This window comes from Gallus gallus, chromosome 2, assembly GCF_016699485.2.
Source record: "Gallus gallus isolate bGalGal1 chromosome 2, bGalGal1.mat.broiler.GRCg7b, whole genome shotgun sequence".
NCBI classification, from domain to species: Eukaryota; Metazoa; Chordata; class Aves; order Galliformes; family Phasianidae; genus Gallus; species Gallus gallus.
This window is the reverse complement of record NC_052533.1, coordinates 80,590,809-80,605,591: the sequence shown is the minus strand read 5'-3', so window position 1 is coordinate 80,605,591 and position 14,783 is coordinate 80,590,809. Positions and strand designations below refer to the sequence as shown.

The 14,783-nt window shown below is 40.9% G+C and overlaps 1 protein-coding gene across 6 annotated transcripts in view; it reads left to right on the top strand.

Moving 5' to 3' along the window:
- GRB10 (growth factor receptor bound protein 10) overlaps positions 1-14,783 on the top strand; it is a 141,753-nt gene that overhangs the window by 17,041 nt on the left and 109,929 nt on the right. Inside the window, exon 3 of one of the 6 annotated variants that reach the window (XM_046924477.1) lies at positions 3,494-3,573. The exons of the other annotated variants lie outside the window; for them this stretch is intronic. The gene's annotated coding sequence lies outside the window, so the exon portion shown is untranslated. The remainder of the gene's footprint in view (positions 1-3,493; positions 3,574-14,783) is intronic. 6 annotated transcript variants of the gene reach the window in all.

Sequence of the window (14,783 nt, the reverse complement as noted above, 5' to 3'; positions counted from 1 at the left end):
TTTCCCTTTTTTTTAGTGGCTCAGAACTTGTGAGATTTGTAGTAAGCAAAGCTGAAGTGAAATACTCCCATTCTCATCTTCTACTTGTGCCTTATCCTGTAAGATCAAGTTGACTGTATTTTCTTTAACTAATCAGTGCTATTGAACTCTTCACCACTGCCACCCTGCCCTGTGCTCTCTTCTTGCTGTGTTGATTCCCCTGTCACACAGTAGCTGGTAGAGAGGCTTTAAATGCAGCATTAGCGAATGTGCCTGTGCCATTTTTGGCCTGCTGTTAGCATTTAAAGTCTTTAAAGTCTCCCACTAAAGACAACAAAGAAGAACAAAAATCGGCCTAGATATGTGGCATGTGTGTTCTTGTTTAATATCGGAATTTCTGGTATGGCCAGGGACACATGCCAGCTTTTGCAGTACAGGCCACGGTTCAGATACTTAAGTACTGTACTAAAAATAACAGGACTATTTTAGACTGGGACCCAATTAGGGAGAGAATAACTTGTTGCTCTGCAATCAGTAATCTAAAGTAGTAGGCAGAGTACAACGTGAAAGTAAGCCCTACTGTCTTGCTTGCGAAGCTGCCAGTTCTGACCTTGCTTCCTGATGGTGTTTCTCAGATGCCTTTCCAGACGTTTAAAAATAAAAACAAAAATCCTCCTCTTTAGAGAGACTGTGTACTTTGATTCAGATTTTGATATTGCAGTGTTTAATAGCATTATGGCTCCTAATCCTACAGCAGCCACTTGGGAAATTCCTAGAAGGCCGAGTGTGGGAGGTGATGGTCGCTGCCCTGTGCCCTCTCACCACAGATAGCAGGCCCTGTCCTTCCCCATGAGTGGAGTGCTGAGGAGCAGAGGCTTGTCCAGAGAAGACATCCTTCCCTGATTTGCCTATGAGAGATAAAGGAAACAGAGTATAGTTACCCAAACATACTGCTACTGCTCCCTTTCCCCTGTCAAAACTTTCCCCAGTCGAAAAGTACAGTGAAAATAATTTGCACCTTTAAGTATCTGAAACAAAGCATGATTTTCCACTTCAGCACTTTCTCCCTGATGGCTTTACCTCTCATGATGTTGCTTACTGCCACCGTCTCTTAGATCACTCAGATGTCAGTGAGGCAAGCTAGTGGAATCTGAATTTCTCTGTGCATGGGGTGATGGTATGTGAGTGCTCTGGTGCTTTGAAGCCATTGGTCCCAGTTCTCTCTCCTTGTCAGAATGTGGCTGCGGATGAGGTAGTGCTTCGTGTAGCTTTATGCAAATACCAAGTTGGATAGAATCGTGACGATGCTTGAGATGAAAGCTGAATGCACCTAAAAGGTATTTCTGTAGATATCTTTCTAGCGTGTTATTTTGGGAACATGAAAAAGCCAGAATCTTTTGGTGCTGTGACTCTCATGCTATTTTGGATTTATTTTTCATCTCATTCAAAATAAGAGCTGATGAAAGAGGAGCTCGAGGCCTTGTTCAATTTCTGACTCTTAACAGCTTTCAGTACAGTGTTGGACTTGTGATTTCAGGAGGAGTTCATTCTGGTGTACAAAGTTTCACGTTCTTTTAAATCCTACGTTTAGATTTGCTCTTATTCTGTCCTGATATGCAAAGGAAGAGTCTTCCTAGATGCCCGGCATGAGAATGGTGCCTTTTGTAATCCATGCTGAGGCGCACCACATCCTGGGTGCAGGAAATTCTTATAGAAACTGTGGGACAGACACTCTAGTGAAGGAGTTCGTGTTTTGTGTTGTATAGAGCTAGCGTTTAGGCGTGTGCTTGTCAACTCACAAGCTATATGTATTCTACCTTCTGCATACTGCAGCACTCAGCAGGACTTGCTGTTAAAAGTGAATGCTATTTGGAAGATGCCTAGCAACTGCAGTTTTTAGGTCTGTGCCAAATTGTTGAAGGTACAAATCTGTTAACTTGGTGCGTTACCTTCTGGAGGATGCAGTGTGGTGGTGCTGAGGCGGTGCTTCTTGGTCTATCTCATGTGACTGTCCCTCCAGTTCTCCTTCACCATCGCAGTGAGGTTTGTGTCTGGCACCCATCGTTCACAGCAGGAATATTAACTTTAAAAAGATCTAATGCTGTTAATTTGCATTGTCATTCACAACCTGTGGAAGTGCTGTGTTAGTAATAGAATGGCCTTGGTTGAAAAGGACCACAGTGATCATCTAGTCTCAACCTCCCTGCTATGTGCAGGGTTGCCAACTACTAGACCAGGCTGCCCAACCTGGCGGAGGGGTACATACCCCTCTGTCCTGCAGCCTCTAGGGGAGGACACGACCTTGAACAGAGGGATGCTGGGGCTGGCAGCTGGAGAGAGGGATGTCTTGAATTGCAAAGCCTATAGCTCAGGAACCTGGTTTCTGCTGCTGTCTGTGCTCAGGGCCTGTTTAGTGGCCTCAAAATCCTTTGTGGCTGTCTTGATTTCTCTCTTTGAAAATTGAATTGTTACAGGGCTCCTTTTCCAAAGAAGGGAGAAAGAGCTTTTGACAAGCTGTTTCTAGTACTCAGCCTAAATTATTTTAACATATTGATATATGTCCAGATCATCCCATGGAAATGTTTTTTTTTTCTCTGATCCCTTATCCACTTTAGGTCTCTTATCTACCTTTCCCTTTTGAGAGGGAATAGTCAATTTTCTGGGCGCTGTGCCCGTGTCATTCATAACTGACTAGATGATGTCTGTCTTCTCCCTCTGTTTTCCTCAAAGCTGAAAGATTCGGGTCTGTTAATTTCTGCTGTCGGAATTCCTCTCCTCTGTACTTTTTCTAATTCTATTTTACTCTTCTGGTGTCATAACAGCCCACAGGTTTTGAGAAGTGGGTGTGCCCCGAGTTTAATGACTTGTCATGATTCTGCTTTGCTTGCAGCAGTTTCTTAATTCTGAATGCTGTATTTCCACGTGAGGTATTGTCTGCCTTCTGAACGCTAAGCTGATGCTTTCAAATAAGCCTTAGGATAGCTATTGCAGTGATACTCAAGGAGAGGTTTATTAATTTTTTTTATACTTTGGCTTCAGTTTATGGAAAGTCAGAATTATCCTTTCAGTTGCTCATTTGCTCAGGATTGTGAGTTTGTTCCACCATGCTTTGGGTTATGTTCTAGCTAAGGTGACTTAATAGTTCTTGCCGACAACTTTATCACCTCACTCTTTGTCATCCTTTAGATGGTGTGTAAATCCATTGAAAAGAATGGAAACATCAGTGACACCTGAGACTCCTTCCATGGGAAAACCTCACTGTGTTTTCCTACCTTTATTTCGTATCCTTCAGATGATGGTTAAGGCAGGGGAACTACAGCTACATACAGCAGCAGGTCAGGTTCTTTTGGGAGTCCCAGATGTTTTCTCTTCCCTTTTGCAAAACTTGAATAGGTTTGAGTCAAAACTTCTGAAAAAGCTGTACCAACTCTTCTTCTATCATATTTATCCATTATTTATTTTATCTAGTTTTAACTAGTTCTTTTGTTATGAGTAAATTCCTGTGTTTTTCTAGTTCTCTGGATTTATCTTGAACTCGCTTCTGAAAACTGATCTGAACTTACCATCTGCTGTGCTATGTCCAACTCAAATGAGGTATGCCAAAGTTTAAATTGTAATTAATAGCTTGGCAGTTTGATGTTTTCCATCAAAAATACTGTCTGTATTGTCTGTATTCCTTCCATTCTAGTACCTTACTCTCTCTTAACATATCCTAAATTATCCTTTATCAGCCATTGCCTAATATATGGTGCCTGGTGAGCTTTTGGAGCTTGACTTATCAATTTTTACTTTATACTGTTTTTCTTTCAGCGAGCAAACAGATCCTAAGTGCTTAGGAGATGTTAGTTCATTATGTTTTCTTCCTGTTGAAGAGCCTTAAAAACATTTGCAAATAAGGTGAATTGTAGGGTGTGAGCAAGGAAAGGTTTTGTTTATTGTGTTTTGCATTAAAACAGACAGCACATGCCACTGCAGTCAAGTCTTTGGGTTTGGCCTTGTATCCAGGTTCACTCTGGGCATTTGTTTGAAGCTAAACATAAACATGAAACTGATCTTCGCCATCCCGACTTCTGGAGCTTATGTCTTAGGCTAGGAGGAGTGCCTTTTGCAGCATCAGTACATCCTGTGTTTCACTTATGAACTTCAGTGTCCCACTTCAGTGTTGGCGGTTCTCAGGTTACTGGGACACTGAGTTAACATCTTCAAATACACTTGGCAGAACAAATTTGGAGGAATGTACTTCTTAGAAAACAGTCTTCACGGTCTGCAGCAAAAAGATGAGCTTCCATTGATGAGCAAGAAGTCTCTGTCAAGCTTCCCATTAGCATAGGGGAAGACCAGGGAAGCTTTTGTGCATATGTTGCAACAATCCTAAGTGCAGGCTGAAACGTTGCTTTCCTGCCTACTGTGAGAACTTGTTTATGAAACTTAATATTGCACTGTGAAACTCAGCACTTTGCTTCTTAATACTACAGCTCAACGATGCTCAATGAGGTGGACGGGGTGCTCTGTGGATCAGCTGTTTCAGGCGTCTTGAAGTCTAAATGCAGTGCTTCCTTCACTGGCGCTTGGAAGCTTCGCCGTGCCCAGGGCGGGGAGAGGAAAAGCAGCCTCAGTGTCACAGCACTGTCCTGCAGCAGATGTGTCCTCCAGAAAATAAATAAAATTGCTGAGTCACTCATTCATCCCTTCTCTTCCATGCTGCTGGCCAATCCTAATACTCTCATATTTCATACAGGAGGGAGAAAGCAGACAATGCTGTCTTTTATTACTCATACGCCGTAGGACACTATCTTCTTCAGAAAACACGGGTGGCGTCTCTCTGTCTCCACTGCATGGGAAAGATTAACAACAATTAAGGTCAACAATTAAGGTTGTGAAAACCTTCGAATAACTGCAACATCTGCTCTTATGGTAGGGGAAAAAAATAAAATAAAGCTAGAGTAGTAATTGCCAGCATAGTACTTGCTCATATCTGTTTTGTAACTGCGGGCTTGTGAAACCCATGCTTTTAACCATTCCCTTGCTGACCCTGTGCAAGTGACCACCAGCTGTGTAGGCCATGGTTTGACCTAGAGCTGCGTGCTGATGCCAAGCGTGCTATGAGCAGTGGGAATTGTGCACGATCATGGTGAATGAAACCTGTGGCAGTGGTGCGGCCTTGCTCTGTAGTTGGCCCCTCACTTCAGGCCCTGCTGCACAGACAGCCTGGTCCTTTTTCATATCAAATAAAATGAGTTTTCCTAAACTGCCATTGACTCTAACTGGCTTTTCTCTTGATGTGAAGCAGAGTTGGTTTGTTAGGGGGTAATTTGCTGCATCACTGACTTATTTCCATTAGTTCTTGAAATGCGATGGCAAGGGACCACCTGCATGTGTTTTGGATGGCTGTTTCTACAAGTGGTTGTTGAGGCTGCACTGTGAATGGCTGACTTCTAATGCTTGTGGGACCTTTGTTAATGTATTTGGGAAAAATTATGAATAAAAGCAACTCTCAAATCAAAGAGAATATCCTGAACTTCGCTCAGAAGCATTTATACAGATGAAGCCATACAAGTATAAAGAAATATCCTCCTATGATTCGTAATAAGATTCCTAGTCAGTAAGAATCCTATGTTGACCTTGCCTGACTGTACAGGGTCACTTGTTGGTTTTGCTGTTCCTCTGTAGCTATCTTGTTCCACATTACCAGAGAATGAAAGCTTCAGTGATGCTCACATGCAGGTGCCAGGGGTGCAGTCTCTCTTAGAACACATGATCTCTGCTGAGGAAATGGTTTGTGTTCTCAAGTGGCACAGAAGGGAAGCAATTCTGCTTTTTCCAAGGTGTTCTCTCTCTTTTTTTTTTTTTTAATATATAGGTATCTATCTTGTAAGATCTGAGAAATTTAAAAGGCTTCACTTGCTGAGCAGTTGCCTATATCAAAAGATTGAGGACTCTTGTCATCAAAGCCTGATAGAAAGCAATTATGCTTTTCTGTTTCTCAGACCATGGGTGAAATTCAGGTGTGTCTTTTTTTTGTTTGTTTGCTTAGTGTTTTTACTTCTCCATCTGTTGTCAGTGGTTTTCTACCACCCTAAACTTCTTGAGCTGTAAAATTTTTTCTGGCTGGTACTTCTGCTTGCAATTATGGGAAAAAATGATATCCTTGTTATTCTTGCCACTAACCTCACCATTCTGAGTAGTCAGACTGCAATTTACCAAAATACTTTATTGGGCAACATGCTGTTACACAGAGGGTTGCACTTCAGCAGGAACGGAGTATGACAGCATGACTGTAGTTCAGGAGACAACAACGGGATAGCTTACAACTTGAAGCTTTTCTGGGAACTACAGCATCTCCTGCACCATAGAGGGGGGAAAAAAAAAAACCAAAAAAAACCCCCTAAACTTCTTCCCTATGAGTTAGCTTTCTCAAGCCTTGCTTTTGGGAGACATCCAGCTTCAAGGCATTTCTGCATCTCTCTTCTGTTCTGAAGTAGGGAAGCATTTTTTGTTTTGTTTCGCTTAATGAAGAAGTTAACGTTTAGTTAAATGAGACCCTTCTCATGACAATGCTGGTGATTATTTTAGGCTGTTGACTTACATGAGTTCCTGAACTAGAAGAGACATAGGCAAGATGTTGCAGAAAACAACTGTGTGATGGCATCTAAACTATAGCAGAATTTGCCTAAGACCAACAAAGCTGTAAAGAGGATGGAATATGAGGCACTGGTAGCAATACTGCAGCTCAAGTGAAGGAGAGAAGATATTGCAAGGAAGGGATCTCTGTGAGATCTGTAAGTAACAGAGCTTTAGGTAAAGGAAACATTTGTCTTCTAATGAGAAAGTAGTGTGAAAACTTCTGGCAAATATTTGTCTAAAGCAGGGAGTTATGTGAGGACGTCTCTTCTTCCAGTGGCACTGGCTTTTAATAAAGCTTTTTCTCTTCTCCTGTAGTAGAGATATGATCAGTTGTGGACATAGGTTTACTTCAGTGAGCAACATGGATCACTACTTTCAGTTCCAAATGGACAATTGGAAATGGAAGGATGTGAGTGGGACCTGGGCATGGGTTCCAAGCTTGGGGTTAAAAGTGTTCTGAGGGTTAAAATACATTGGTATGTAGAGTGAGAAATTACAGAAGGTATTTTCACCACATTTGGAGCTTACGCCCTCTGAGAACAAATGTTCCCCTTCAGCAGCTTTATAGTTTGAAGGTTAACTAGGGATGTTTCTAGTTTAACGCGTATCCCGTGTATCCAGTTAACCTTTGATGCTAGTGACTTTCACTGTTTCATGCCTCTGTTAAATAGTCTTATAAGGCCTGAAACAACACATTGCTTATATGGCACCCTGGAAGAACAGGGAAGTAGCTCTTAATGTAGGTGGCTTGGCAAAATATTCTAGTCAAGTCAAGTATTTGGCCTGCTACCCAGCCTTCGATATGTAATCTTTGGGTGCTGCCAAAATACCATTCTAATTAAGTTGACATAGTCTGCGAAGCCTGGGTGGTATTATTTCAGGTTTCTTTCCTGTGCTTTCCAACGCTGCGTTTTGAAAAGGTTGATGGAAACTGTGACACTTAGAACAGAACCTCTCCAGAGTCTTTGTTAAGTTGGGATTTCAGTTACCTCATGACCTTGAGGATCAAAGGAAGGAATATTCTTTCTTCCTCTTTCTGCAGGTGCAGGCTAATAGCAATAAATAAGTGTACACGAATGGACATGGAGCATGTGATCCGTTGGCCAGACTTCAGCTTTCCTTTGCACATTAGCACATTAACCCTTCTATAAAATATTAACCTATTTTGTAAGCTTATTTTCTGTTTTGGGTTTTTTTGGTTGGAAAAGCTATGCCCTGTTTGTCCGAGGGAGATGTATTTGCTAGTAGACCAACATACACGCTTTTAAAATGTAAGACTGAAACTTTTTCAAGGGCTGGAAAGATCAAGGGAGTAATAAAGACTTTTGCATTTCTTATCTTTGTGCTATTTATTTATTTATTTTAAGGAGAAATTCCCAGTCTGTGTCCAAGAATAGAGCACCAGCAACCATTGCATTAGTTGTGGTGTTACACTTCCCAGCAGGCAGTCAGGGTTGTAAATCACCTATGCGTTTGGAGCATTTGAGTTGTATACTACCAGCAAATGCACCTGAGATTACAAAGTGCTCTCTTTGATATAAGAGATGGCTCTGATTTGTTGGTAAGGCAGTGTTAAGATACACATGAGGTAACTATGACATCAGTATCTTAAAACTGAGAGTACTGTTTGCAGCTGAATATGTTCTGGCACAGCTAGTGTTTCACTGCACTCATTCACTTCAATGAAGTCTCCTGGTTATGTCCTCCAAGCTGACTGGTGCAATTTGTGTGTTCCAGTCACTGGAAAATGCATCTGTTGCTTTTGTTTGGGTGGGTTATCTTTTGCATTTCTTGCACTTCTTTACTATATCCCTCTTGAATAAGGCTGAATCTTCTGTTCATCTTGGGAGCAGCATAGCGTTTGCTAGAATTGCCTCCTTGTGCTCTTTACAAATAGGAGTTGAGCTAGCAGTCGTCTGCTTGCTTGGGGTTGATGTAGTCTAGGGCTCAGTTATGTTGTTGAGCTACTCGTAGCTTTAATGTGTTATCACTTACCAACTCTACCACTGTAATTCCTATCCTGCTGTGACTGTGAGGTAGCATGTGCTTCCTTGTTCACTGCTAATAGTTACTATTATTACTTATTCCTTTGCTGCATTTCAGCTGGCTTGTGGCTGTTTGAACAGCTGACTTCTTTAGAATAAACCATATTTGGGAATATGTCACCCTAAAATTCTTCAGAGAACAAATTAATGTGCTGCTGAGATTGGGGAATGCATCTCTGCTTACAGCATGTAATTTTTGCAGAGACTAAGTAGAAAGACTTTGTTCTGAGCACTCTAACCTATTGGAAGAGTATAGTGAGAGTAACCTCTGTGCTTAAGTATACCTCTTGTGATACTCAGAGATACCATCGTAGTGAGAAGCACTCTGTTTGAATTGAAATGTCTAAACTTGCCCTACAGCTTCAGCCATTTATATGGTATTAGACAATGTAAATAAACTAGTGCTTATTCGCTAACATAAATTATAGATAACTGTAAAAGCCTCAGTCAACTGATTTGCTCTAAAAACACGAGCCTCGCTGTCTAAATAAAAGCTTCTGATAATCCTAGTTAATAACTCTCCAAAAAAAAAAAAAAAAAGAGAGAACTCATACAAAGAGAACAGTGAGTGACACACGTACACTTAAGCTTACTGTTGTGTTAACTGTTCGTAGTAAGTGCTGTAAATCATCAAAATGAAAGATCCCTCTAAAGTCCTTGCTCTGCACTGACGCTTTTCAGACTTAGGTAAATCCAGGAGAAATATTTTGACCCACGTGAAAGTTTCAGAAGGCAGGAAAGACAAGAGGAGGAATTGTGGGTGGCGTTGACAGATATTTGCCTACGCCTCAGTGTGCAGGTTGGCTAAGGTGTTGTAGCCAGCCCTGTGTTACAAAAACTGCTGAGTTCTATGAGAAGCTTTGCTAAGCCCTCTGTGTAAACCTCACTGAGAGGGAAGCTTCCATGTAATAAGCATCCAGGCAAAGAAATGCAAGCTGTGGATAACTGTGATTATTGTAGAATGGATCTTGGGTGAAAGCCGATCCTGTTGTCATGAGCGATTGTTTTCTTAGTTTTTCTTTTCTCTTTATTTTGCATTGGTTAGAAGGGGAGGTAAAGCTCTGGAAGATTTTCCTCCCAAATCAAGGAGTATTGCAGAGAAATGAGGAAACAGAGGGAAGACAGGGTGCAGATGCTTTAGATTACTGCTTTATGAACTTGAGTGTCCCTTTTGCCCCAGATGCATGTGCATGTTTCAACTACTTGCTCTCCTAGCATTTGTTGTCAGGGGGTTCCAAAGATTACAGGAGTGAGGAGCATCCTATCCTTTTGTCACCTTAGTAAGGTGACAGAAATACTTGGGTACATCTTCTTGACATAACGCTTAGTGATACGCTGTTGATTTAAGCTGTGTTTTCAGCCAGAATCTGTAACTACATGACTTCCTTCAACAAAGGCAAAATGCATAGCGTGCAAGCTGATGCACTTGTTCTATTTCTACAGCAGTTATGTAGAAAAATGTCTTTTCTCTAGTTTAATCTGGGCTGGGGACCAAGAGCCGCTGGCTTTCAAATCCCACCCCTGTGTCACAGAGAAGGACCATTTGCACCAGTGGAAGGTTGAAAGAACAGAGGTTTAGTGTGCTGGATCCAAAACCAAGTGCTTTGGTGAGTATTTAAGAAAAGCAGAAATTAAGTGTACTCCAGAAGATGCAACTTTATATTTTGTTTGGAGACTTACCCAAATGTTTATCTTCCGTGAGATGCTTGGAAAGCAGTAATTCTCACAGACATGCAACAGGAAAGGTTTGCCAGCTTCTAATGGCAGTAAACAAAGAAAATGAAAGTTATATTTTGCTGCCACTGGAAAGGAGTGTTCCTGTTCCCTTTCTTTCCTGCACATCCTCTGCTGCCATTCACTTTGTGCCAGCCAAGCTGCTTGTCAAATGTAAGTTTAATAAACTTAACAGAAAAATAACCCAGCAAAAACAATGAGCTAATTAAGAGAACAGAAAACTTTTTTTTTTTTTATTTTGCAAACTGAACTCATTAAGGACCATACATGCTGCAAAAAGAGGGGAAGAAGGGAATGCCAGAAAGTTGCTGGGAGGAAGTGGAGGAAGAAAGCAGAGCAAGGGATGATGAAGAGTGGGATGCCTGTCCTGTTCTTGGCAGTAATAAGCTATTAAATCATCCCAACTGTTGTGTAACTTCACTCTAAGTCTTCAGGTTGGATAATAAAAGCCTAAAATAACAGAAGGAAATAATTATTTAGGCTGTTTCCCAAATTTACAAAACTTTGGGTTGTGTAGTATGAGAAATGTGAACGGACTGTGCAAAAAAAAAAAAAAAAAAAAAAAAATCCACAATGGGAAAACGACAACATAGAGAACAGAATCAGTAGTGTGTAAGGGTGGATTTCTTGGTTTTGTGGAAGAAAAGGTAGTGAGAAAGTGTATATGCAAAATTAGAGACCATTATTCCCTGAATTTTCAGCTGACGTCCCTGGGCTGCTTTGTTAATGCGTCTCTTGCCCCAGCCATGCATCTATGGACCTGCCCTACTTCTGCATATGGCTAATGGGTCTGTGTACTGTATGCTGCAGCGGAGTTCTTTACTTCAGTTTCTGTCTAATTAACATTTCATTTAGACTGGGAGGCAGTCTGTTTAGTTGTCAAAGTTCCTGCTTCAAAGCTATAGGTTTAACTATTAAAGGGTAGAACAGGATTTTGAGTGATCAAGGGAGATGGTAGAACTGCAGTTTCATAAATATTTCATGGCTTGTAACAAAGTTTGGTTTTTAAGCTGGAATACTTTCTTCAGGGACAGGGAGAAAAATCAACCTTGCTCAAATGGGTAAGGTGCAAAGTAACTATTTTTCTCCCAGCACTTTTTATCTTTAATGTCAGCAAAGCTGTCCTGATGGGATGAACACGAACTTTGAGTCTTGAGGAGCCTTTTCAGAATTTTAGGCAGCTTCAGGAAACCCAAAAATGCTGAACTGCCTATATTTTATTTAATTTTATTTAATTTTATTTGGCAAGACTTAAAGTGAGATGGCATCGGTTCCTCTATGCTTCTTCTGAAGTATGTATCTGTTTTGGCTTTCAAAAGCCTGAATTGCTGTTGCCAAGATTCTTCACTTTCTGGCAAAATTACAATGGCAAATGGCTTCCTTTACAAGGTGTAATATTTAGACTAACAGCTTTGCAATTAAGAATGGCAAAGAGAATTATATTCCCTTTTTTTAAAAGACCAGATTTTTTAGTATGGAATCGTGGGTGTATTTGGACTTGACTGAAGTGCTTTTGATTGATGATTTATATTTTGAACAGTGCTTTTCATTTTAGTGTGCAACACTCACTTGAAATTTTAACTAGAACAATGCGTTGTTTTCGAAGACATATTCAAAGTATTACTCTAGCTAGGCAGCTGCTCTGTATCATAGACTTGCAAATGCATTTTGGGTGCTTACGTATAACAAAATGTGTGCGCACATGCCACCTTGTGCAAGGGAAATGGGAAGCAATTAGGAAACTTGCAAATATTCTTAAATGTTATTTAATACTAATCTCAGTAGGCCATCAGATGTCAATGATAATGTCATTGAATCCTTTGCTGTTGCAGCGCGATGGCGTTCTGGAGTATTTGATGAGGTAATTTTGGAGTATCAGGCAAAAGAGATTTTTTGAAATGGAAGTTGCCCAAGTACTGGTTTTCAGCATGGGAAAATGAGAGACTGAGTGCAGGGAGGGACCGTGAGAGCTGGGAAAGGAGCAGGCAGGTGTTTGGAGTGATGGGGAAATAAATTTTGAGAAATCTGTTCAGATGCTTTTGGGTTGCCCATGGAAACATAGAAGGTGCGGGGAGACACCTTTAATGTTCATTTGCCATGCAGTATGCTTATTAAATATGTAGCAGCCTTCCAAGTGCCTAGCAGAGCTGCAGTATGCTGTTACTTGTGCAGGAAATCACCAACAGTAGGTGAAAATCAGGGGCTTTTGGGTGTATTTGTTTGCCAGCTAGCACTAAGGAAACTTTGGGTCCTTGACCAAACTGATACTGGGGGCTTCCTCAATCTTGTACATTGGCATTCTCTATGGAAATCACCACCAAAAGAGGGAAGATCACTTAGAAATCCTTACATGTACTGATTGCTAAAGTGACATTGAAGTCTGGTGGCAAATGTGCACGTCTTCCCTCCTGAGCAGCTATGTGGGTCATCTCGATCTCTTCGTGTGGGGAAGTGCAACTGGGCCTCTGTTAGCTTGCACGTCTCAATAGCAGAAAATGTGCTGGTGTGCCTTGTGCTACTGTTAGCCAAATCTTGTTTCCATTGTAGCCTAGTAAGAAGGCAAATGAGTCTAAGTCCTTATGCCTTGCATTGGTATTGGGGCTTATTAGATGCCTTCGTGCATTTCTGAAGCATGGCTTCAAGACTTGAGTCTTTAGAGAAAGCAAAAACCTCTCCTAAATGGCATGAAGCACTGGGGACCTGGAAGCAGAGAGGAAGGAGCTGGGATCTTGTAGATCGTTCTTTGTGTGGACTGACAAAACAGGGTCTCTTTTCCCTGCCTCTCAGGATGTTGAGTTTTAAGTTGACCTAGGCGATCCCGAAGGTGACTTAGAGATGGTAGTGCGTGAATTTGGTTTTAAGATTTTGTTCTAATTTCTCATCAAAATACAGCATTTCCAGTGCAGACTAAAGCTATGGTGTGGGGAGAAATGACGACACAGTGTCTGAGAGAGTGGAAGATGCATAACAGAGGGTAAGAGGGAAACATTCTTAACCTTGTTATTAAACCTGAAGTCTTGGCAAAAGGCCTTCAGGTAGGTAAAAATGTAAGGCAGTATTGAAGCTTTTTTTCCTCTCCTTCTTCCACAGTAATTAAGTTGAAGAAAGCAGAATGTGACAGGGGGAAAAAAAAACAACAAACACTAAATTACCGAGGATTTTAAAGAGAATAGCATCCAGTAGATTTGTTAATCTACCTTTCATAAAAGAACCTAACTCCTGATTTTCAAGAGCTCTGGAGCTTGTCTTGCAACTCTGCCAGGTTGAAATGTTTTTTTGTCCTTACCCTCCTCCTGTTCCTAACAATCACTTGCAGATTAGTTGTTTATGGTGTTGTTTTTTTTAATTATTTTTCTCTTGAATTTAAAGACTTTGACAGATTGCACACGTAGAACCTGGAAACCTTCCGGGATTGGCAGTGACCATACTGCTGCCATCTCCCTGTTGTGTGGCTGTAGGTGTGTGGGCTCTGTGCTTCCACAGATGCCATTCCCTTTGCTGAGAATATGTATGGAGCAAGTGATAGATCAGAAAGCGTAGCCTGGTTACAAGCATAATTTCTAGCTAATAGGTAACTTAATCTACTGGTTTGCCAAGTAACTTCAGTGCAAGTAGAAGCAACTCACTGAGACCAGCATTAATCTCCAGGATAGATACCTGTGTGAATATAATCTTTATTTAGATTATGCAAATTGGTTTAATACTATTGAGAGTCTGAGATGTCGTGCCCCACAAATAGACTATTCTTTAGACTGGTGGATATCATACTGAAAGTGAATCTTCTTTCAACCTTTGAAATTGGGTTTATCTTGACTATATATTGTTCAGGGCTACTGTCCATGAAAGACCTCCTCGGCCATTGAAAGCACATGAAGTCACTTGGGGTTCAATGTGCCCAAGTTGTCTGGGTTTATGCTGCATGACTCTTGTTCTGTGTCCGTGAATGTACTGAGTTTTGTGACAGTAATTGACTGCAAAGCTGGTTTTCTACTTAAAAGCCTTTGGAGTTTCCATCCCTCATCTACTGCATCTAAAGGGCAGAAAACTGGCACTTGAATATCTTTCTTCCATTTTGTGCTGTTTAATGTGCATAGGAGAACATGTGAATCTGTGTACAGGCTTAAAATCATGTTTAAAGACAATAGGAAGGAAGAGTTGATTATTTTTTCAATCCTCTTTTTGTGAATTGATGTTGAGTTCTTTTCCAATAAAATATCACATATTAATGTGCTATAGTAAGGCCTTATATCTCAAAGGTGAGCAAAGGCTTTTTGTATTATTAGGGCAAGACTACTTTGATAAACTGCTTTTCGACAGACAAAAGAGATGTGATCTTAAATCAGTGCTAATGTATGACTGACAAGGAATGATATCATCTAAAGATTATTGCTTTCCTCTGTT